The sequence below is a fragment of the Schistocerca serialis genome, chromosome 3 (assembly GCF_023864345.2).
Source record: "Schistocerca serialis cubense isolate TAMUIC-IGC-003099 chromosome 3, iqSchSeri2.2, whole genome shotgun sequence".
NCBI classification, from domain to species: Eukaryota; Metazoa; Arthropoda; class Insecta; order Orthoptera; family Acrididae; genus Schistocerca; species Schistocerca serialis.
Window position 1 is genome coordinate 525,157,323 of NC_064640.1, and position 26,785 is coordinate 525,184,107.

Sequence of the window (26,785 nt, forward strand, 5' to 3'; positions counted from 1 at the left end):
GTATAGACACTTTTACATTTATTTACGTAATATGACAAATGGCTCTGAGCACTATGCGACTTAACTTCTGAGGTCATCGGTCGCCTAGAACTTAGAACTAATTAAACCTAACTAACCTAAGGACATCACACACATCCATGCCCGAGGCAGGATTCGAACCTGCGACCGTAGCGGTCGCTCGGTTCCAGACTGTAGCGCCCAGAACCGCACGGCCACTCCGATCGGCGTAATAGGATAGAAAGTGAATAATATTAGCTCGATATAGTTATTCTCCACCATTCGAAGTGTAGCGTCTGGCAGAGTACAGATGTAGAAATAGGTCTGATGATAAGGTGGTGCCGGCCGATGTGGCCGAGTGGTTCTAGGCGCTTCAGTCTGGAACCACGCGACCGCTCCGGTCGCAGGTTCGAATCCTGCCTCGGGCATGGATGTGTGTGATGTCCTTAGGTTAGTTAGGTTTAAGTAGTTCTAAGTTCTAGGGACTGATGACCTCAGATGTTAAGCCCCATAGTGCTCAGAGCCATTTGAACCGTTTGATAACGTGGCTCCTTAGTAACTTTTTAATACAGATTTACAGGGTCTGGAAAAATCATTGGAAACACGCGAGAAATTACGCTCTAACACAAATGTAGATGCTAACCAATGCAGGTTGCACTGCTGTATTTGACAGCGAACGACACCTGTGCAATGTCCTCAACACGTTGCATGTGCCAGTAGCGGTCACATCAGTGCCCTGTAGTTGTGAGTGCATTATGTCGGACCTACGTGAATTCGAACGTGGGAAAATTGTTGGTACTCGTATGGTGAGAGATTCCGCAACCAAGGAAGCTGAAGTGTTTGGTGTTACAAGAGTGTTAGGGAAAGCGGGAAAACAACATCCTCTCAGTCACAACGCGGACGGAAGTGTGTGATGAGTGATCGTGTTGGGCGGTCATCAAGGAGGACTGTGAGGAAAAATAAGCTAACGTCAGATGCAAAAGTCACTGCAGAACTAAATGACACACTCGCAGACTGTGTCAGTTACACGAAGGGGTCTCCATAAGCTAGGAACTGTAGGGCGAGCCGGAATTGTTGAACAACTCATCAGTGACGAGAATGCCTTTAACATGGCAACCTGGCGTCGAAGCTATGAAACCTGGCCTATAAAGCAATGGAAGAAAATTGAGTCCTGTTTCACACTGCTTCCAGCTTGTGGCCGAGTTTACGTCCAAAGAGTGAAACATGGCATGCGTTCTATGATTATTGGGGCAGCCATATAGTGGTATTCCATGGGCCCCACGGTTACTCTACATGGCTGCACTAACTGCCAAGGACTGCGTTTTATTGGCAGGACACTTAGAAAATGTAACAGATCTACTAAGGAGACTGCCTACACTACGCGAGTCCTTCCTCTTTTAGAATACTGCTGCGTGGTGTGGGATCCTCACCAGATAGGATTGGAGGAGTACATCAAAAAAGGGCAGCAGGTGTTGTATTATCGTGAAGTGGGGGACAGAGTGTCACTGAAATGATACAGGATTTGGGATGGACCTCATTAAAGCAATAGCGTTTTTCGTTGCGGAGGAAATTTCTCACGAAATTCGAATCACCAACTTTCTCCTCTGAATGCGAAAATTTATTGCTCACGCCGACCTACATAGGGAGAAACGATCACCATGATAAAAAAAGGAAAATGAGAGCTTGCACGGGAAGATATAGGTGTTCGTTCTTTCCGCGCGCTATACGAGATTGGAATAATAGAGAATTGTGAAGGTGCTTCGATGAACGCTCTGCCAGGCTCTTAAATGTGATTTGTAGAGTATCCATGTAGATGTAGATATGACCATTTCGGCTGATCAGGTCCATCCTATGATACGTTGCTTGTTCCTTACTGTTGATGCTGTGTTCCAAGACGATAGGACCATTGTTCACACAGTTCGCATTGTCCAGGACTGTTTTTGTGAGCAGAGGGTGAATTGTCACATCTCCCTGGCCACCACACTCACCAGATCTCAATATTTTGAGCCTTTATGGTCTGCTTTGGAGAGAAGCGTTCGTGTTCACTATCCACCTCTATAACCGAAATCTGAACTTTCCAGTATTTCGAAGCCCATACAGGACCTATATTTATCCATTCCGACACTGTTTTAAGCTATTTTGAATGCCACCGTGCTCCCTACATTGTATTAGGCGTGATAATGTGTTGTGTTTTCGGGGTTTCCATATTTTATCCAACCACTGTATGTGTGGAACTTGTAATGTGGTCTGTGCAAATAGGTAAAAATGAAGCGTTGACTTTACTGAAGAACGGGTGACTTAATTTTAGTTCAGTACGTCTGGACACGAAAGAGTGTCGATCTAACAGCTCAGCGTCGTTAACTTGTAAAAGACAAAGTCTACTTTAAATTTAAGTGACCGAACAGAAATACGCCTGCGCAAATTGAATCACATTTTGTAATTAAAAGCCATCGAAACATCCAACCAGGTTGCTCATCGTCTCATATTATTAGAATCACTATGAAAATAGGCACGTAGTACAAACTATAGAAGTAGATATTTGCATGTCACTCAAAACTAAACGAAAGTCCGGTTGCTTCGAAAGTACGTGCCCGAAAGTTTTTGATAATGTTAAATTCTTATTTTACAATAATGCAATAATTATTTTTTTTCTGAAACTTACATCACAGAAAAGTGTATTTTAGAATAGCTGGTAAAGTATTTCACTGCGTGCCTAAAATTAAGTCAGACAAATGTTTTACTTTTCAGTGAAATAGGCAATAACTTTTCAGTTCATTTCGCTACTTTTAAAACTGCAGAGAATCCTGTGTCTCCAAATATTATTTTGGTGCATAAATAAATAGCGTTTTTGTTTTGAATGTTGGTATTCCGGTTGCAATGGATTTATTTCTCGATTATAATTGTTTATGTGTAGTTCACTGTTGCTATTCGAGTTTACGCACTGTCATTTTGTTATATAGTGGTAGTGAGTGGTGTTGTGGACGCTACGAAATTGAGTACCAAATGGAGAAATCGGATCATTTCCGACATATTCTTCTGTTTGAGTTCATTAGAGGGGTGACAACAGTGGAGGCAGCCAGAAACGTTTTCGCTGTGTATGGGGACAATGAAGTTGGACAGAGCGCGACAATACAATGGCTTTCTCGTTTTGAGGAGGAGCGTTTTGATGTTAATGGCTGTCCACGATCAGAAAGTTTTCGGGGTTTGATGACGTTCGTTTAAAAGCATTAATCGACATTGTTCTACATCAGTGCACTCGAGAACTGTGGGTGCATGTGTATCGCATGTTCTAAGCCAAAATCATAAAGACCAAGCGGAGGGTGGCCGTATGTGCATCTCTGATTGCTCGTCATTAAGTGTCTCGTGAGCAACACCAACCATTGTCGTCCTGTATCGTTACTACTAACGAGAAATTGTGACTTTACGCTAAAATAATTAAAAGAAAGGAATGGTAGAGATCAAACAAAGCAGCAACTCTCCGTACAAAGACCTGCACGCATCCACAAAAGATAAAGTAATGCGTGAGGTGGATCGCGACGGTGTACTACGAATTACTTCGCGGACGTATAACAATCACTTCTGACATATATTGTCAACAACTAAGACGTCGATTCAGGAAAATGTCGGGTTGGTTCCTGTGAAAGGACACGGCCGGCTTCTTTTCCCATCCTCTACTAATCCGATGGGACCGATGACCTCGCTGTTTGGTCCCCTACCCCGAATCAACCAAATCACTGAGACGTCTTGCAGACGCAGTCTGAGAACAACGCCCAGGAAGACTGTGTCAAGTGATGCTACTCCACAATAAAGCTCGCCCACATTCTGACAAAAAACAAGATATAGGAGCTGGGTAGGGAAGTCATACCTTATTCACCTGATCATGAGCCCTCAGATTTTCTATCGAACGGCATTTAAGAAACTTCCTTTCTGGATGAAAATTCGCTCCGAATATGGCTCGACGAGTTCTTCGCTACACAAAACTATGTGATTTCTACAGTCGCAGAATCGAAAAGTTACCCCAGTGCTGGTAGACTTGGGTTGTTTGGGGAAGGAGACCAGACAGCGAGGTCATCGGTCTTATCGGATTAGGGAAGGATGGGGAAGGAAGTCAGCCGTGGCCTTTCAGTGGAACCATCCCGGCATTTGCCTGGAGTGATTTAGGGAAATCACGTAAAACCTAAATCAGGATGGCCGGACGCGGGATTGAACCGTCGTCCTCCCGAATGCGAGTCCAGTGTCTAACCACTGCGCCACCTCGCTCGGTCGCTGGTAGACTGCTGTCAATTATTGATCACTAAAGTCTCTGTTATGTGTATCTGTTGTGTTCACTGAACTTATAGGAAAACGCTACGAACTTACGGATCAACCTAATAAGTCTGTACGATTCGTGATCTCATATAATTTATCAGATAGTATCTACTTGATTGAGTATTGAAGAAGAAAAAAATAATTTTCTAGTTGGTTCCATCATGTTTTCATTTTTTTTAGGGATAGTGGTACTAGTAAGGACAGACAGAATTTATTCACGTGGTATGTTATCTGGATATAGTTGTACGGCTCAGTAAAAGGAAGTAGCTTCAGTGTGATTAACGTTCCCAAGTCTATCGCATACACTGTACCAAAATTCCAATAAAACTGCGATGGAGCAGCGGCTTCTCTTTGAATTTCGTATAAATGTCTCGAGGGTAAAATTAGCTGACGGTTAAAACAGTGTGCCAGACGAGGAATCGAACTCTCTGATCAAGATCACTACAAGCGAACAGCAAGACCACGGTTCGGATGCTCGGTTCAGCATACAAAAGAATGGTTCAAATGGCTCTGAACACTACCGGACTTAACTTCTGAGGTCATCAGTCCCCTAGAACTTGGAACTACTTAAAATTAACTAACCTAAGGACATCACCCACATCCATGCCCAAGGCAGGATTCGAACCTGCGACCGTAGCGGTCGCGCGGTTCCAGACTGTAGCGCCTAGAACTGCCCGGCCACCCCGGCCAGCAGTTCAGCGCGCAGTTTTAATGTCTCAAGAAGTTTGATTACGGTCTGCATTCCATTAAAGAGTAAAAGATTCATTCTAGAAACTGTCCGATTTAAATTCTTCTTGGTTTAACGCTGCCGCCATGCACTCTTAGAAGGACGAGGCGCATCCCAGCGAGTGGCCGCCAGGCTTAGTGAAAGGCCGCCGACGCGGATCTTGGGCCTCTCAGCTACTGATGTAATATAAGTCACTGAGGTAACGCTCTTAAATAGTGCGATGAGCCGCCTACCGGGAAACCATTCTCTACTCGGAGCTGACGAATTTGCGTCCGAATGGATATCATCTTGTCGAAGTTGGGTCCCTCGCGTCTCTCAATGAAGCTGCGAGAAGAGAGATAGTAGCCAACTCCTTATATTCGGTAAGGCCTGCTAAGGCAGTTGAAATCAAACAAATTTGCCTGGCCAAGAGTTTGCACTAGTGATAGAGATGAAATGCGGTGGTGATGATACACTTGGTGGCATACAAGCTATCGTTAATAGGAAATGAAGCGCTCTCTACTAGGGTTGAGTTGCCAGCCTAGACGTTAATACGTGTTAAATGCGTCTGTAGTGTTAAGACTATGGTACACTATATCATGCCTCTTAGACTTGCGTACCGAGAGATGCAGCACAGTAGTTGTAGCACTGGACTCGATTTCGGAAAGCGAGAAGGTTCAAATTCCCGGCGAGCCACCCAGATTTAGTTTTCCGTGATTTCCCTAAATCGATCTAGGCGAATATAAGATTCAATTTAAACCGACACATAGCAGCATCTTCCCAACCCTAGTCCACTCTGAAGCAGTGCTCCTTCTATAATGTTTCTGAAATAAACCGCTTTCAGCTGTATATGAACCTTTACAGGAACGTGAACTGTTTTGTGATTTCAAATCAAATTTTCAGGTGAACATGTACGAGATAGGAAACCTGCTATTGACTTTGTGATAAAAAACGTACCTATCTTAATAATCTACGGTCGTGACAACCAATATGAAATACTCACACGTCAGTAAAACATTTAAGCCCTGAGATAGGAAGGAGATGAACTTAGCCTTCACAGAAGAAAATACTGTTACCCGCAACAAGACGGGCGTCATAGTTCACATTGACCAGTTGAAAAACTGAAATGTTAAAAGCGCGCTTACCAACAATGAAAAGAGAGAAATAAGGAAACAAGAATTTTTTTTTTTGCTCTTTTCATTCTAACTAAACGCGCTGTTAACATGTCGGTTTTTCAACTGTTACACCCTGCTTGTTGCGGGTAACGATATTTTATTTTGAGAAGGCTGAGTTCCCCTCCGCCCATTGTCAGTGCTTAAATGTTTTACTGGCGTGCGAGTACATCATATTGGTTGTCACGAGAGTAAATTATTAGGATAGATATGTGTTTTTATCGTAATGTCGAATGTCCGTTTGCCATCTGGTAAGTGTAAACCTGAAGCTGTGATTTGAAATCACGAAACCGGTCGTGTTCCTGTAAAAGTTCATACACAGCTGAAAGCGGCTTGTTTCAGAAACACGGATTACTTCAGCTGCGGTTGCTTTCAACAGAAAACTATGTAATGACTGTGTCATCGACGGGACATTAAACCCTAACCTTCCTTTCCTTCCTTAGATGTACGTGATAATGTCGTGCAAAATTTCAAGGAAAGAATTTGCGACACTAATAACTTATCAAACAGCAGAGCTACGAATCAAGAAATATTATGAAATTTTTGGTTCAAAAAGTGGTTCAAATGGCTCTGAACACAATGGGACTTAACTTCTTGAAATTTTTTGTTTACAATACTATTTGCCTATGCAACATTGCACCTGGATGTTGGTTAATAAGATATCACTATGACATCAGTGCAGGAGCAGCCTACTATGTTTTATAATATTCTGATTTTCATTGTCTGAAACATTCAGCGCAACTGATTACAGATAGACCATAGAAACGTCTACGCGCAAGGTGAAAAATTTGTAGCTTCGTCTGTGTAACAGAAACGCCAATATCGAAAAGAATAAATCGGAAGGTAGGCCCCGTGGCTATGTAAAAATGTCCAGTGTGTTCACTGCTTGTGTATCTAAGGTCAAATGTATCCGTCACGCAGCCTTGTCTGTAGATTGATATTTCGAAATCAAATTTCCAGGATGTGATTCTACTCGTACCGAATTCTGCTACATTACAAACTGAATGTAACATGTCGTCCCAAATGTCTCAATTATTGAAATGGCAAGTGGTAAAACACTGCTGTCGTACTCATGAGTTATAAGTTTAAGCACTCACACTTGTAAGAGTATTTAGACATTCTGCGCCGTTCACTTTTCCTTGAATGACACGTGCATAACAGAACAGTGTTAGGCCAGGAATTGTAGAACTCTTACTGTTAACTTACTGTGTTAGGGCTAACTTTTGCGAACGTCTACATGAACGATGAAAGAGAAATAAGTAGGGAACGATGAACCTGAGTTTTGACGACTCTTCCCGTTTAACATAGATAAACACCAACATAACTATCTTTGAAGCCGATTAGCAAAATGTAATCTGAAGCCATATTATTCTGTGACATAACAACGTAGTGTGTCTTACAGCATACAGAGCTCACTTCGCCCCAGTGCGTGAATCAATTTTACTTGCCGATATCGCTAAAGATACTCCTACATTATCAAATGTCGATACTATATTGGGTACTGATATCTGCGAACTGTGCACTGAAATTCTGAGTAAGCACTGTGCTACGTCACTCCTAAAGGCGCTAAGTGCAGATCTACAATAGCGCCCTGACAAGAGTCTCAGTCGACTGTATAGTGTGCACCTGTTCTCGTGCACGAATACATACCCATCAGTCATTTTCGGTAATATCTATGAGGTAAACATCATTCAGATACAGAGGGAATCGATGTAATCCCTTAAGAACCTGAATAAGTATTCATTCACCTAATTGTTTACTAAATTTTAATATCTTACGTTACTTATGGACAAATGCAGTTCGTATTTTAAAACAATTACCACTCCTTAAGCTGAGGATTGTGCTAGCGTGGTAGGAAAATATTGTCCAAATAGAAACCGAAGCAAATGAAGGAACATACGATTTTATAGATGTTGTGAACATTATAATACATCGGTGTAACGAACAGAAACAGTGATAAAAAAATGAAAGAAAGTAACATTTACAGTAATTTTTGAACAAAAGATAACATTCGAGCAACTTTGAACCAGGAAATGTCCTTTGAATTCTACTAAGAAGTTTACCAGGCATTGGTGTCAAAGACCTGCTATAAAACTAATAGTACACGTATTTCCTTTTTAGGTTGTAAATGAAAATGGGCTTCCAGACGTGAAGAAATTAACTTTTTATCTGCCCTTGTTTAACGTTGTGTGGACGGCTAGCTATTTAGAAAGAAAACACGGTCATCCCATCATTTACTTGAGAATGTTCTCAGTGTCTGTGTTTGAATGGAAGCACAGATGCCCAGTCGCAGATCCAGGGTCGGGTTCCGTGGGCCTTTAACGTGCCACGTATCTCTGATTTAAATAATAATAGCAATAAAATATATAAATTGCCTTAATATAATAATAATAAATGGTTTAGTTAGCATAAAATATATCAATGTATTAATAATACTCTGGCTGCCAAAAACAAGAAGTATCCACAAAGGGAGGAGGAAACGAAATGCCACGTCACGGGTTGAGAGAGTATGTATTGTTATATCAGTGCTTACAAAATCAATTCAAACTGGCAAAGAACTTGGCAGTAGGAGCCCAATTATCAGTATGATGCCGCCCCCCCCCCCCACCCCTCTTGTCTGGATGTATGCACTGATTCTTTTGGAAAAGATGTCTTAAAGCTGTTGTATCGTTTCCTGATACAAGGCCCACGCCTGCTGTAGCTGGTCCTCGATAGCCCCTGGCAATGGATCTGTCTGATATCCGAGCTTGTCCCATCATGTTACATCGGAGACAAATCTGGGGAGCTTGCTGGCCACGGGAGTATCCTAATACCCTAATATCAGCCCGCCCGGCTAGCCGCGCGGTCTAATGCGCTGCTTACCGAGCGGGAAAGCGTGCCGGTCCCCGGCATGAATCCGCCCAGCGGATCAATGTTAAGGTCCGGTGTGCTGGCTAGCTTGCGGATGGTTTTTAGAGCGGTTTTCCATATGCCTCGGCGAATGCGGGCTGGTTCCCCTTCTTCCGCCTCAGTTCCACTATGTCGGCGATCGCTGCGCAAACACTGTCTCCACGTACGCGTACTCCATAATTACTCTACTCATGTAAACATTTGGGGTTACACTCGTCTGGTATGAGACGTTCCCGGGGGCAGGGGAGTCCACTGGGAGTCGAACTGCACAATAACGCTGGGTTCGGTGTGGGGAGGCAGTGGGGTGGGTGGACTGCTGTGGCCTGTTGTGTGGTTGTGAACCACTGAGGGCTACGGCAGGAGGAAGCCTCTCTGTCGTTTCTAGGTCCCCGGTTTAATACACACATACACATACACACACCCTAATATCTCACACGCAGTTCATAGAAACACATGCCATGTGTGAATGAGTGTTGTCCTGTTGAAAACTGGCACTGCTACTGCCGCATGACAAATAGGACATTAATTCCGTTGTCTGGCCTTTGCTAGTCTCATATCAATGGTCCGGGATGACACAGAATGTTGCAGGGTAATCCATAAGTTGTTCTCGATGGCGGGGCAACATACGGTGGTCCTCTCTAGTGGTGGTCAGACGTGTTCGAGCGAAGCTTTAACGGCTAGTATGCCTGCCCTCACGTTCCCATACAGTCCAGCATCGGGCCAGTGTCATATCTGAATGCCCCAGAAATATGGATGTTGCACGATTTGACCAGCTATCCAAATGAAGACCCACAATAAAACCCCTTTCAAATCGTGTCAGGTGCCGATAACACTCGCTCATACGAGTACGCTTCATCTCCGTGTCTTTCGCAATGATCACTCTACATCTGACGCTGTTCACGCCTCTTATCACTGCCAAGTCTGATAATAACACCAAACGCGTTCAATACTAATGCACTCTGGTGAAAGTTCTGCCAATCACAGAGAATTCTAAAATTTCCGTACCCAACTATGGTGTGTACTTGTAGGAAGTTACAGTGACATTTGACCGTATTTGCTCAGTGCTTCACTATATATACTGTCAGGCAATAGTAATTTATTTAATTCAATGAACAATGCATTGCTTTAGCATAACGTCCAAGAACTTGCAATACAGAAAAATAAAACAGTTTAAAAACATGCTTCCGCTAATTTAAGAACTGCATGTGGTTCGCACTTAATTTAAGAACTAAAATAGCAACAAACTCTCTCAGCTTTGATAACGTGATAATAGAGAATCGTAGTTTGCACTCACCATTATCAGTATTTCAACTAAGCACTGCGATTGTGAACATTATGACTGTACGAGCGTGTAAATAAAGGGAATGTTACTTCTCCCAGTCATTGTCGTCTTCGTTTGAGAAGTCACAATTTCTGACAATTTCTGAATGCCAGCGTGTGACTGGATGCCCTTGTGGCAGAAATGCTGCCCATCGGGCCAAAAGCCAGTCCACGTGAGCAGGCCCTCGCGCAAACAACTCACACTGAAAAGCGACTTTGAAAACGTTAAGATTATTATTACGCATAGCCTGTGAACGAGTATCTCTAAAACGTCAAAGCTGGTCGAATGTTCACGTGCTACTGTCATGAACATCTACGGAAAGAGGTAGAAGGACAGAGAAAATATCACTAGGCGCTAAGTAGGTGGACGTCCAACACTCTTCACAGAACATGGAATTTGGAGGCTTGTCTGCTCTGTAAAATAGAATAGATGGTGATATGTGGCATCTCCGCGGCAAGAACAATGATGGTGCACGCACTAATGTTTCGGAACACATCGTTCATCGTACATTATCGAGCATGGAGCTCCGTAGCAGACCACCCCTACGTGTTCACATATTGACCAAACGACATCGTCCATTAGGATTGCAGAGGGCACGATATCATCGAGATTCGGCCGTCGATCAATGGAAACGTGTCGACTCTTCGGGTAAATCACATTTTTGCTTCACTAGGTCGATGATAATCTCCAAAAACGCCGTCATAGAGGCGAACGGCCGCTTGAAACGTGGAGCGCGCCACGGACGCAGGCTGGTGGGAGCAGTATTATGCTATGGGAGACGTTCTCCTGCGCTTGCGTGGAACCCGTGGTAGTAATCGAAGACACGCTGACAGTTGTGAAGCACTTGGATAACTTTATGTTTGATGTCTTCATCGACGGCGATGTTATCTTTGAGCAGTATAATTGTCTGTTTCTCGGAGTCAGAACCGTGCTGCAGTGGTTTGAGCAGCATTATAGTGAATTCACGTTGATGTCTCGGCGGCCAGATTCTCCTAATGTAAATGGTATGGACACCATGTGGGTCGCTAGCGGTGGCTATCACCACGTACACAAATCAGAGCCCCGTTATTTACGCGAATTACATGACCTGGGCATAGACATCTAATGCCACATACCTCCACAAACCTACCAACATATTTTCGGAACCCTGATACGCAGAATCACTGGTATATTTCATTCCAAAGACGGACAAACAAGCTATTAAGCAGGGGGTCATAATGTTTTGGCTCATCAATGTAAAAGTGTCCTGTGTTAAATGCAGCCTGTAGGTTTTAGAATTCAAAAAAATGGCTCTGAGCACTATGGGACTTTACATCTGAGGTCATCAGTCGCCTAAAACTTAGAACTACTTAAACCTAACTAACCTAAGGACATCACACACATCCATGCCCGACAGGATTCGAACCTGCGACCTTAGCGGTCGCGCGGTTCCAGACTGAAGCGCCTGGAACCGCTCGGCCACACCGGCCGGCTTTAGACTTCATTTCTGTCTTCGACATTCTTAGTTTTGATGCTGCTTTATTTGCAGAAAGTTATCTGAGGAATTGTGAAATTGATATATTATGTAAAAAACTTTTTTGGGAGAGCCATGACTCCCATGACTTCCCCTATCCATTGGATCCGCGCCTGCAGGTGCCACGATATCCGCAACAAATGACTGATTCTGTCACTTCGCCGCAACCAAACTAAATTTGTATTCGCTGTGTAGGAATCAGTGGCCAGCAGTCAAGTGTGCACAGTTATTTTTCGAAATATGGTCAGAATGGAAGCTGCGTTGCAAGCAATCCGTGAGATGTTATCCGCTCTCTTTGCGTGCAGTTCTCTTGTCGAGTCAGCAAGTGCAGCTGCTGTCTCTCCACTTGAATCGTATTGCTAGATTGTCTGAATTCGGTGTATAGCCCACAAAATAGCCGTTGTAGCACGCTTGAATGAATCCCCAGCATTTGCAGCTATTCTCTGCCTCCCTGTTTTCCCCTGCCATTGCGAGTAATGAGAAGAAAACGGGATTCGATTTATTCATTTGAAACTGCTTTCAAATACTCTATTGCTTTTTCGAGGCAGAGACTAGCGTCAGGTCAACGGAAACATTTATTATAAAAGCATAGCTCTACCATTTACTTTGATAAACAGCACATACCTGTTTCGTTTCTATGAGGGGTTAAATGAACGTAAATCTTGGACCTTGCGAATAGTTTTTAATTACATATGTAATGACTGTTGTAGAAATACTCTGAGACATTTATTTTGCTTGAATGCTATACTATATTCGATAAATCTGCAACATAAATTACTGAAGGTAATTAAAAAAATAGACTTCATCATCCCGACAAAATGTGGTCGTCTGAGACGGAGCACAATTTCAGATTGTACAAGAGTAAGGACAGAAATGGATAAGTGGATTTCGAAGGGAGCAAACGAGGATACACCCTAAGCGATTTAGGGAAATCTTCGGAAATATGCATTTGTATAACCGCTCTGGGATTTGAACCACGCTTCTCTCGAATATGAATAAAATGAATTTGTTATCATGCCACCGCACATAACAAGGTACATTACAAGTCGCTAAGTAATTCTGATTTTTCATCATCATGATCCAAAGAAATTGAGTTTCAATGATGTGGAAGCTGTTTAGCGTTTTTTCCTGCCCTTGTAAAACGCCCGTTTAGCAACGATTTGCGGCGCCACGTTAAGCTTGGAGCTACTATGAGCAGCAGTCTGCAACACCCGACATCGGGGAAAACCATGCTTGACATCTTTCTCACGCTTGTTTTATTTGCTCAGTGCGTATAGAGGGGCAGCCGTGATTTTGTACCGATCATCCAGCCATGCAATATTCTATTACGAACAATTAAATTTTAAAGAACACAGAAAATGTTGTGGGGAAGGCGAACCAGAAGCTGTGTTTTATTGGCAAAAACTTAGAAGATGCAACAAATATAGGAAGAGACGGCCTACGCTACGCTTACTACGCTTATCCGTCCTCTTTTTGAAGTACTGATGCGCGGCGTGGGACTCAGATAGAACTGACCGAGTACATTGAGAAAGTTCAAAGAAGGGCAACAGGTTTTGTATCACTGAGAAACAGAGGAGAGAGTGTCACGGACATGATACAGGATTTGGTATCTCCTCACGAAATTTCAATCACAAACTTTCTCCCCCGAATGCGAACATATTTTGTTGACGCTGACCTACACAGTGAGATACGATCATCATAACAAAATAAGGGAAAACGGAGTTCGCACGGGAAGATGTAGGTGTTTGCGCTGTTCGAGAGTGAAATAACAGAGAATTAGTGCGAACGTGGTTCGTTGACCTCTCTGCCAGACACTTAGGTGTTATTTGCAGAGTAGCCATGTAAAGTAGATGTAAATGTAAATGTAGGCGGACGTGGGAATGCAGGAAGTCTGACATCAGTTATCCTTCAGATTCGAACCTGGTCTGTTCTGGACCTCATTTCTATGGAAACGCAGTAACCTTTGTTCAAGGCAGTTAATTAGTCCATATTTTCCACGTAACGCAGTTTCAAGCCCTACTGTATATATTTTTTGTACTTATCACCCGCTAATAGTCAGGTAATTAATTTACTCGTTTCTCCTCTCTGAGCTGCAATAACGATAACCAACACATCAGTAACAAAAGCATTCGAAAGTAAATCAAGAAAGAGAAAAAGAGTTACGCGACTGAACTATTTCTTTCCATAAATCATTTGGGTACTCTACGGCGGGGTATGCATTCAGTAACCGACATTAAGAACTTATCCTAGACTGCGTCTACGGATGCATCGGCCAATTTTTTACGACGGTTATTCGAAAAATTCCATGAGAACCTTTGAGAAAAGTTGATCTTTGCATCATGCTGGAAAATTTATACTGTAACAGACTTTTGCTGGCTTTATCACTGTTTCATATAACAACACTGGCGACAGCATGTGGAAGAATGGATGCAGAAACTTGCAGTTCTCACTCATTCCAGCCTCAAAAAGAAAATAAACAATAATTGTCATCAATTCTGTGGAACAAATATGCACGAGGATACAGCGCATAACGTTGACAGGAAAAAATATATCTATATAATGTCCATTCAGTTCTGTGCATTTGTGCCACTATTTAATGTATTTTTCTGTTCGCTTAAGTGGGATTTTTTAATTCTGTGAAATGCTTATTTACAGCACAGATACCGTCTTTACTCGGCAAAAATTACCTCCTTTCGAATCACGACTTGGAATAATGTGACAGAAAAAAGTCGTATAAGACCAAATATGTGGAACAAAGCATGATAGGCACCTAATTATAATTTCATTTCATGTTTATTTTTCTTTTTGACATCGTGATGGTCGACATACGAGCAACCGCAGTGTACTGGCCCAAGAGCACAACAGTAATTTTTTTTATTAAGATAGTCACTAATTATTAATTAAAATGACCACATTATCGGTTTTAGCAAGTGGTTGTCATCAACAAATGTGGTATGAATATTCACAAAAATTTCTTCTAAACCTAAAGAAAATAGTACTGTAAGCACATATAACATCGGCAATGGTGAACACATGTTTCACAAGTAAACTTGCATGCGACAGTGTCGATGTTGTCAATATATACAGAAATATTTTTAGCCTTGGACTACAATTTTTGTGACTATCAATAACACATCTGTCGATGGCAACGTTTTGATGACATCAGAAAAACGTTAATTACAATAATTAGTGCCACTAGGTAAATACTTATTTCTTTTACTGAAGAATTTGTGTATCGCGTGACTTCCAATTAACAAGAATGAGTCCTTACCAAAGGCCTTGTCTACACTTAAGTATTAATAACTTCTTTTACAATTCACAATCCAAACGTTCCAAAAATATTGTATGATAAGCGTCATTTCCTTTTCCAAATATTCCGTCGTGCTGATACCAGTCGTCTTGACGTCTCCAGCCCATACCGTAATTTCCACTTATTTTGGGACAATGAAACCTTCACGAACCAACCCTTTTGGCTACAGTTTTTTTTTTTTTTTTTTTTTTTTTGGGGTGCTACGTCGGATCCGTGATTCATCTACCGCGTCATAACAAGGCAGACCTCATGAAGAATTTGCTTACACTTTTATGGACACAATTTTGTAATGTGATCCTTCCAGTAATCTGGCCCATACCTCACTCAACTTCAAAATGGGTAGATTATACCCAGTGTAATATGTACCTACATTCCTCAAATGCTTACAATTTCAAAAATGTCATGCATCGTATTTTATATCCCTTTGCCAAGGATTTTATTAACCGATTCTTCAGAAGACCTTCACTCGAATATCCACAAAGTGCCAAATATTTAGTGCACATACGACAACACAAAAATTTAATTTACAAACTGATCTGAGTGCTCAATGAGAGTCCTCTTCATATGCACTCAAATCAGGTATTATTTGGGTCGCCATCCCCTTTTGATAAAGATAATTGATGTTTTATTGCTTTAAGCGCCGTGATTCTTCTTGCTCACACTCCTTCTTTCTAGAATGGCAATTGCGTGTAATTTAGGATATGCTCTACGTGATGGTAAAGTTTATTAACGCGACAGAAAATACTATTAATACCCCATTTGATGTCCATGTTATCTGTCCTTTTTTCATAGACCAACAAACTGTTCATTTTCGTATGCCATAACTTTTAAGTAAACTACTGACTACCTAGGACTTTGCATTTTAAAGCCTTACTCCCTATGATGAAATTAATACCCCTTCCAGTATTTCTAAGAATAGTTCCACGAGTGTATCCATCTTAACGTCTGTCCACGATTGCTGCTAGAAATGAAATCTCGTACTCGACTGAGCCTCAACGCTATGCGCACAAAACCCTTTGTTGAGTCCAGAGCGGCAGTTTTCGTTGTTATCTTAACTCGCTGACGCTGTTGCGTGAAGAGCCTCCCACACACGCACTGATAATTGAGAGAAGTGAGACAACACCAAGTTTACACATTGCATAGTACTTGTCTTTATTCATTCCTATGAAAGCCTGACGTCGACAACTGAAAATTGATGTTTGGGATCCGTTTGAAATTTTGAACAAAACCAATTTACCAAGTACGCTCTTACCACTTATAACGGTTATTAAGACAACATTATACTATTTCGCAAAAATTTACTTGAGATCTCACATCACTCTCTTCTGTTGACAAAGTTTCAGGCTTATGCGTTACCAGTAAAGGAATGGGACCAGTCGCCGTAAGGTAATTTGGCGGTTCGACCTGGGAACCACGAGGAAAGCTATAAATCTCCACTGCTCCTTTGAATCGAATCGCGGGTGCAGTTTTGTTTCTATTCTGCACATACATATCCACATAGAATGCCTACGGAGCTCCAGCACACGTGTTATTTTGAGCAGACATAACACCCTCGCGCTAAGTTTGAAGGCTGAATAAGAAGTGTTATCTGCAGCGAAGTCAGGTCGAGAGAAGCGGATGGGCTTGTATCCATCGCGCATTCCGTCTTCCGAGCTCCGGTTGCAAGTCATGTAGGCCACTCGGCACCCAGGAGATCTCTAGAAAGCCATTATTAAGAGATAACTGTGTCAGATATTGACAAACGTTTCAAAGGAAGTCCATAAATCAACGGATATATAAGAGCGCACTGAAGTTTCAGACACTGTCTCAAGAAAGTATTCTACTTCCGACGTGCCGTGATTTATGAACAGTCCATTGGCTACGTATTTGAAAAGATATCTACGTTTGTCAGAGAAGCGCTCGCGAAAAAGAAATAATCCAGCTATAAGGCGAGCCTGATCACTGTTCTTCGGAACGCTTTGATCCTTATTTGTATTTTTCTCCAAGGTAGGTAGAACAGCCAGGAATACAGTAGTACATCGGTTAGCGACTACTATCTCTTTCAGAATTACCGTAACTAACCAAAATTATCGTCGTCCAGTTTTCCCCAGTTTCCTCTTATTATCCGCACTATGTGTAAAAATACTGGATAAAACTCATTTAAAATCTCTTGCAAATACGTTAAACATAATCATTTTGTGGTCGAAGTTATTTCCTTGGCCGCGTTTGCTACCTAATACGTAAACAACCAATGTGGTTTTGCGTTAAACAAACACAATTTTTCTTCTTTTACCACCCCTACGTGTCTCGGAGAAGTTTCTCTATCTTCAGTAGATCTTATTTGTTAACTGTTGAACAGTATACAAATAATTTGGGCATTACGATATTTTCCAGTTCTTGAGATTATATTTACATTACTATAACTATTGACGGAAATATTAACATGAAGAATAAATATATACTCATTATTACATATTCATATTCACAAGTCTATTAAGTATTCACAGCAGAGCTACAATTATTGCCTTCCAGTGTGTCATCTGCAAATTAATAAACGTTTGTTATTGTTTTGTTATGTAATTTCTCACTATATTTTATTTATTTAGTTACTTTAATTTTTAGGCCTAATATGATATCTTTGTCTTTTTCTTTCTGTAGCACTACTGTCGTTATATTACGTTGTTTTGTAAACAAAGGTCCGCTGATTTACTCTTTGATTAGTATTTTTTAGGTTACAGTATTATTTTTCGAAAATTCTCTTGAAATGTGTGCAAACTGTGATTAGGCTGTATGAAACGTTGATTGAGGATGGGAAGCAGACTATATATGTAAAAGTGTGTGCTTACCTTTTGTAAGTAAAGAGTAAAAAAAGCCAATCTTTGTTTACATAATAACGTCATATAACGACAATAGTACTACAGAAACGAAAAAATGCGATCATATATCAGGCCTAAAAAATAAAATAAATAAAAGTTATGAGAAATTACGTAACAAAACAATGACAAACACTTATTTCTTGCACGTGACTTACTGGAAGGGAATAATTATAGCTGTGTTGCAAATACCAGACAGACTTGTGAACATCAATATGTAATAATAAGGTATATATTTATTCTTCATGTTAGTATTTCTGTCCATACTTACAGAAATGCAAATCTGAAAAAAATAGTAAATATCATAATGCATAAATTCTTTGCATATTTTTCAAACCACCGAAGATCGAGAAACTTCTCTGAAACATGTATGGGTAGTGAAACAAGAAAAACTGTTCTTCAAGACAGAACCACATTTCCTTAATATGTGTTAAATATAATTTATCTAGTATATTTGTACAAAATAGGAAATTAATAAAATGTATTGTTCATGACGACAGTTTTTAGGTCTCAATGTTTATCAGTTCATCTGACTTCTCTTCAGTTTGTTTCTTCTTTAAAGTATTTCTGTAAAACTGTGTGAAGTTTCTATTAAACACATCTGCAAGTCTGATAACTTTATGTTTGTTTGGATGCCTTTTGATACATACAAACTGAGCTTACCCCTAATTTTTCAAACTATTTATATTCCAAAAGCCACAGTAGTATTCATTCCCTCCACCCTCATCTTTGTATCAAAGTTCCTTCTCTTCATAATGATACGTGCAAAGTGCTTTCAGCTCGTCAGCAATCAATTTCTAGTCACAAATATCTACTATTTCTTCAATTCTTCGATGTCTCACTATATTTCCAAGTTACGAGTATAAACAGCATCGAAAATATCACGTATCATTGTGTGTCGTTAATCTTAATGCAGTTTGTCCTTTGAAGCTGTTGGTCATTATCTCTTGTCACACCTTTATGCTCCATCCAACTGCTAAGATAGTGTGATATCCTTACTTCTAAATTTATCTTACTGTCCTCTTGATGATCTCACACATTTCACACCTCACACCTGGTAAAATGCGCCGTTGTATAAAATTAAAATTTCACTGTTATTAACTGTTGCATGCATTGATAAGAAGATGGAGGTGTTGTCTTGGGATCGTAGAATTCCGGATTTTTTGTCGATTTTACGCCCGTATAAGGAAGAATATGCAGACAAAATCAGTGTCGTACATCAATGTACGTCTTCCTTGTCTTTTCAACCAAAAACTTTTCTGGTAGAGCGAAAGTACTCACACAATCAAAAAACCTATTACGAATGCAGACATCTTACTTTGAGGGTTGTGTGGGGCAAATTACAATACAAAATGTATAGAGAAAAACGAAACGATTGAGATCCATTAATTTCAGTTACCTAATTTAACAAAAACGGTTTTAAAGTACAACAAATAGTAATAAGAAAAAGCATTTCTATTATATAAAACAAGAATCCGCTAAATTCATCAGTAATTTTGAAACTGTACCTTTAGAACAAAATTGATATCGGCAAAAAGTCCCGTACTTAACTAAATCGCAATTAGCTATGTTCATTGATTTGTGACTTTTTTCAGTTATTGTACGAGGTTTAGAATAATTGAACAAGAGTCTACATTTTAATATACGCCCACTAACGTTGCTAAAAACCAAATTTCATGGTCGATGTGTTCCAACACTATGTCAACAAAACGGTTGTTAACTGCAGAGTGGCAGTCTTAATTATTTGTCCTCGTAAGTAGCTCTAGCTATTGCCTGAAAAGATACCTATACACACATTTATAACGGAATGGTTTGCGACACCGGTAACTTTACACACCGCCTAACACTTGTTTTTATCCATTACTGCGAAAGACTAATGCCGATTGCTGAAAATTGACGTTTTAGATCCATTTGAAATTTTGAAAAACCCAGTACCAGAATCGCGCTTACCAAGGATCCTGTCGATTCTCGTGTTTCCATCGATGACAAAATTGTCACATTTCTCGTGATGTATGGTCTTAATTGCATTGGATTTGAAATGTTATCGTACCTGCTACAAAACTGTAATACACTTTACCACTTGGCCAATATATCCTGTTACCGCAATTTTTTCCTTTGACATTGAGTTCATTTAAGACACGACAACCTTTAATTTATGACAAGTATGGACAGTAGCAGGTAGTGGCATTTTGAATAAAATTTACAGCATTGTTGTGGATAAATTTAAGAAGGTGGCACAGAAAATTTAGATACGGATCATTGTGCTGGTATTCAAGCCAGGCTTTCGCGATCAGAGGGCACAGGTTTCTTTTTTCGTTTAGTGATCAGTAACGAGCCCTGACAGTACTGGAATTGTACTTCTACATCGCGGAAGCGGTACATCCAATTTATATTCATTGTAACTGGGAGGAACGTAATCTAATTATCAGTGCCACGCATGTTCGTTGCAAATGAGGCTATTGAGAGCATTGCTGCAGTTAGGTGTTGCGAATGCTGCTCGGAGGGAAAGCTGCAACGCCTTTTTGGCTTATTTGGTGTAGATGTTGGCACTGGCGGTGACTGCTCGTCCGTGTCAGAGTTTGCACTCTAGAACGGTAGGGAACACGACCTGCACGCCCCGAGCATATTCCAGCTTCACTTGCGTTAAATCGGAGGGTCAATAAGGCGCTTATCCATCTTCAAAGCACTGGTGATTCACTTTATTAGAACCGTTTCCCATGCGTGACGGCGGCTGTCGTACCTAATAACGTATGTCCACGATCTATTCTGGCGAAATAGGAACTGACAGGTTACCTGTACACTTCTTCCCCGTAAATGTCATTTTTAACACTCGTTTGTTCGTGGATCATGTCTGAGACGCATTTTTCATTTCTGATTACTTAAAACGAAATCTAAATTACGATAGTCTCGGACGGAATGAAGATTCAGGATTAAATGTACAGAGGTCAAAATACGAAAAATACAACACATAAGCATGCCAAATGTGACGTAGGAAACTCGTTGGCATTGAAAACAGCTTTCAGTCGTCTCGAAATAAAACAGTACAGGTCCTGTATGGTTCATCAGATCAGTTTACGGCTTTGGAGGCAGATAGCGATCACGCGCCTTTATCTCCCAAATGAACCAATAAGTCGTACTAATATTGAGATCGGTGACTATGGTAACCTGGGTAGATGCGACAATTCATACTCGTGCTCACAAAACCAATCCTGGACGATCCAAGCTGCGTAAACTGGGCCCTGTCGTCTTGGAACACAGCATCACAATTGGGGAACAAACATTGTACCACGGGATGGATCCGATCAGCCAAAATAGTCACACAGTCCTTGGCAGTAATGTGACCTTGCTGAGTAACCATGGGGCCCATGGAATACGGCAATATGGCCGCCCATGCCATCACCGATCCCCTGCCAAGTTTCATTTTTTTGGATCTAAACTCGCCGGAAGTTGGAAAAACTGTGAAACAAGACTAATCCCATCAAATGACACTCTTATATTGTTCCACAGCCCAGGTTTTATTCCTTCGGTACTATGTTTTCATGTTACGAGTATTTGCAGTATTGATGAGTGGTTTTATAATTCCGGCTCGTGCTGCAGTTCCCTGCTTCTGGGGCTCCCTTTGTGTTTTTTAGGTGCTCGGAGGTTCCGCGAGTGCGACATCTACTTTTGCAGCGACTTTTGCATGTGTCGTTCTCGTCACAATCCTTTTCATTGACTGGCTGTCACGAACACTCAACACACACTTTCAGCAGCATTCTTACTTAGTGGGTGATGTTTTTTCGCCTTCCCTATACGCGGTAAAAATCTTCGATACGGTGCCTGTTGAAACACCATGTACATGTGCTACTTTGAGTATGGGAGTACCCACAGCAACAGCACCAACATTTTGCCCACGTTCGAAGTCCCTTAGCTCCTACATAATGCACTCACAAGCACACAGAACACTATGCTGACCAAGACTGACACTTGCACTGTAGTGAGGACATTGCACACGTGCCGCTCGTGGTCAAATACAATACGGCAAACTGTAGGCTTGACTCTCATTCCCATTTATGTTCAAGCATGCATTTCTCGCAGTGTTTCCGTATTTCTATCGAATCTCTGCATCAGACTTAACGAATTCTTTTTCCTTTTAAAATCCACTGTTATACACTCCTGGAAATGGAAAAAAGAACACATTGACACCGGTGTGTCAGACCCACCATACTTGCTCCGGACACTGCGAGAGGGCTGTACAAGCAATGATCACACGCACGGCACAGCGGACACACCAGGAACCGCCGTGTTGGCCGTCGAATGGCGCTAGCTGCGCAGCATTTGTGCACCGCCGCCGTCAGTGTCAGCCAGTTTGCCGTGGCATACGGAGCTCCATCGCAGTCTTTAACACTGGTAGCATGCCGCGACAGCGTGGACGTGAACCGTATGTGCAGTTGACGGACTTTGAGCGAGGGCGTATAGTGGGCATGCGGGAGGCCGGGTGGACGTACCGCCGAATTGCTCAACACGTGGGGCGTGAGGTCTCCACAGTACATCGATGTTGTCGCCAGTGGTCGGCGGAAGGTGCACGTGCCCGTCGACCTGGGACCGGACCGCAGCGACGCACGGATGCACGCCAAGACCGTAGGATCCTACGCAGTGCCGTAGGGGACCGCACCGCCACTTCCCAGCAAATTAGGGACACTGTTGCTCCTGGGGTATCGGCGAGGACCATTCGCAACCGTCTCCATGAAGCTGGGCTACGGTCCCGCACACCGTTAGGCCGTCTTCCGCTCACGCCCCAACATCGTGCAGCCCGCCTCCAGTGGTGTCGCGACAGGCGTGAATGGAGGGACGAATGGAGACGTGTCGTCTTCAGCGATGAGAGTCGCTTCTGCCTTGGTGCCAATGATGGTCGTATGCGTGTTTGGCGCCGTGCAGGTGAGCGCCACAATCAGGACTGCATACGACCGAGGCACACAGGGCCAACACCCGGCATCATGGTGTGGGGAGCGATCTCCTACACTGGCCGTACACCACTGGTGATCGTCGAGGGGACACTGAATAGTGCACGGTACATCCAAACCGTCATCGAACCCATCGTTCTACCATTCCTAGACCGGAAAGGGAACGTGCTGTTCCAACAGGACAATGCACGTCCGCATGTATGCCGTGCTACCCAACGTGCTCTAGAAGGTGTAAGTCAACTACCCTGGCCAGCAAGATCTCCGGATCTGTCCCCCATTGAGCATGTTTGGGACTGGATGAAGCGTCGTCTCACGCGGTCTGCACGTCCAGCACGAACGCTGGTCCAACTGAGGCGCCAGGTGGAAATGTCATGGCAAGCCGTTCCACAGGACTACATCCAGCATCTCTACGATCGTCTCCATGGGAGAATAGCAGCCTGCATTGCTGCGAAAGGTGGATATGCACTGTACTAGTGCCGACATTGTGTATGCTCTGTTGCCTGTGTCTATGTGCATGTGGTTCTGTCAGTGTGATCATGTGATGTATCTGACCCCAGGAATGTGTCAATAAAGTTTCCCTTTCCTGGGACAATGAATTCACGGTGTTCTTATTTCAATTTCCAGGAGTGTATATCACAAAAACAAATCAAGCAATGGAACAGGTATTAAGAAGAAACAAAAGCATGAAATTAACTAACATTACGCGAATGAATGTGGTGAGAATAGTTTCCGTTCCGATGTTAGTAGATGACGCCATTCCCGCTCTACCCATCCCATCCTACCCCCTTCGCAACGTCAAAGTCAAAACTTTCTTCCCGAGAAACCGTGACGTTGTAGTTCCCATTCCGTTCCGTTGACAACATGTGTAAATACCGCCATTTGAGATGCATCGAAGTATGTTTTGACGTCACGTTCGGTAAAGTATGAATCTACTTTTATCCGCCGTTGTGATCCATGGAAGTAAACGGTGGTCCTTCTTATCAACACATTGCTGCCTGCGGTAATTGACTCTGGCGGAGGGAGCATTTGCCGAATAGCGGTGCTCCCTCAGACGGTGACACATGAAATGCCCATTGCCTTCACGACCACATAAATGGAGCGTCTTAACATAAATGGAGCGTTCTATGCTTGAGGCACGCACGTTTTTGATTTGATCAAATGGTCTGCTATCGTGCGTCTTGTCCATCTTGCGTTCGACTGTCACGCCGATGGCCGGACAGCGACTGACGATATCACAGCCACGTGATCCGCCGAACTATTCACACGTGGCAAAAGGAGCGTTGACTCTACACGACATTGCAGGCTGAATACGAGCCTACGACCCCCATGGACGAAGCAGAGGCGCTATCTTGAAACTTTGCGACATTTCCATTAGCATTTGCACTTTTCTTTCCTGTTACCCTATATAAATTATTTTGCCTCAGAATAGTTTGGTTTAAAAGGCGAAAACACGGATGTGCGATAGGTAGACGCGATTCGTTAATTACCAGGAAAGCAAGAAGCAGTGGTTGAGCTGCTGAGCTTATCTCTAGTCGCCTCTACGGAGACATCAGCAGTATTTAACAACCAAATTTAATATGACGTTTCGAGATGTCGACGCACAGTTTGATTATCAGAAACCGGATTTATTTGTGCATTCGGTGAAATTTTGCAGATGAAATTGCGTTTAGCACCGGCATTCGAATCTTCCCTCTCCGGCACGAAAAGACCGCGTTAGGTTTTTTGGACATATACACCTGTCCTTTGTAACGCGTGTGGCAGAAGGTACTTTTCGCTGTACCGTATGTTATCGTTTCTTCCCTTTCATCCACAGACGGAGTGCAGGATGAAGGACTGCTTCTTCATTTCTGTGCGAGCTCTTACTGGTCTAGTTTTATGTTCACGGTCTGCACGGTAGTGATACGAAGCGGCAAAAGAATATGAATTTTCAGAGTATCGGCTCTCAGAACCGGCTCTTAGAATTTAATAATCCGGCATTTGTGAAAGATTAGGCATATTTCTTCGAGTGTCAGCCATTTACAGTTCTCTAGCGTTTCTGTTGCGCTCTGTCGCGAGTCGAACTAGCGTGGGACGATTTGCGAGGACGTAGTTTGTAAATAATGATATTACCTTAACATTTGACTGAGTATGAATCCTACACACACGTAGCTCATTTGCTGTTATCCAGTATCCTATCGAAGAATTGAAGCTTTCCATTCGGTTTAGTTATAACTGAGCATGTTTAATCATTGAACTTTGTATTCGCACACACTTATTTCCAGGTATCTGTATGGAACGGCTCACTTTTATTGTGACTTAGTAACCCTTAAGCCAGACGCTGCTGAAATCTTAAGTTTTGTATAGTAAGCCACTTTAAATTTCTATGCATTAAGAGCTAACGGCCACTCTGTGTACTAGACCGAGAGTTTATCAGGATCCAATTGGCTGTTAATATAATTGTTGTCTCTTAATGTTTGCTGAAAGCTAATAGCACCATCCGTGAGAAGTCCGAGATAACAACTAATGCTATCGGATAAGACGCAGATTTACATATAGTGGACAGAAATATGGAAACACCACAAACGCAGTGTAGAACATCCGCTGGTTTACAAAACAGCTTCCAGTCGTCTCGGAATGGATAAAAACACGTCCTGTATGGTTTTCAAGCGAGTCTTGTAGCATTCCTCATGCGAGTTCTGGTAACGGTGTTGGGGGTGGATAGCAATCACGCATTCTTCTCTCAGAGGCAGACCACATAGACACCATAATATTGAGATCTGGTGACTGTGGTAACCAGTAGAGATGCGACAATTCATCCTATTGCTCATAAAACGAGTTCTGGACGATGCGAGCTGCGTGAACAGGAGCTATGTCATCTTGAATCACAGCATCACCACTGGGAAACAATCACTGTATCATGGGATGGACCTGATCAGCCAAAATGGTCACAAAATTCTTGACAGTAATGCGACATTGCAGAGTAACCATGGGATCTATTGAATTCCACGATACTGCTGCCCAAATAATCGCCGAACCCACGCCATGTTTCACTCTTGGAAGTAAACTCGGCCAGAAGTTGTAAACATCGTGAAACAAGACTCGTACGTCCTAATTACATTCTTCCATTGCTCCGTAGTCCGTGTTTTATGACATCGGTACACGTTCTGTTATCGGCATTTGCCTCACTGATCAGTGATTTTTCGAATTCCAGCTCGCCCTGCGATTCCATGCTTAGGAACTCCCGTCGTGTTGGTTTGGTGCTGACAGGATCCGTCAGTGTTACATTCATTTCTGCAGTGATTTTTGCAGCTGTCGATCTCTTATTTTTCGTCGCTATCCTCTTCAACGACCGCCCGTCACGATCACTCAACAAACACTTTCGTTGACGTTGTGACTTAGTGGGTGATGTTTGTTCACTTTCCCTGCATGTGGTATAAATCTTCGATACAGTGTCTCTCGAGACACCAAACACCCCGGCTACCTTAGCTACGGAAACACGGTCGAATTTACTCAGCTCTGATGTAATGCACTCACGACTACACACAACAGTGTTCTAAACACAGTTGACACTTGAAACGTATTGAGGAAATTGCGCAGGTACTCTTCGAGGTCAGATACAAAAATGCAACCCACAGGCTAGGCTAGCATCTGCATTTATGTTGGAACATGCATTTCTGACGATGTTTTCATATATTTCCTGCTGCATAATTTTCTCTGTGCAATTAGGCTCCATCATTTCTGGACATTCGTAAAACTACGGAAACACGGTCGAATTTACTCAGCTCTGATGTAATG

At 42.3% G+C, this 26,785-nt stretch overlaps 1 protein-coding gene across 1 annotated transcript in view; it reads left to right on the forward strand.

Moving 5' to 3' along the window:
* Positions 1–26,785, forward strand: part of LOC126470977 (neuronal PAS domain-containing protein 4) — a 1,201,991-nt gene that overhangs the window by 941,651 nt on the left and 233,555 nt on the right. The gene's annotated exons all lie outside the window — the stretch shown is intronic.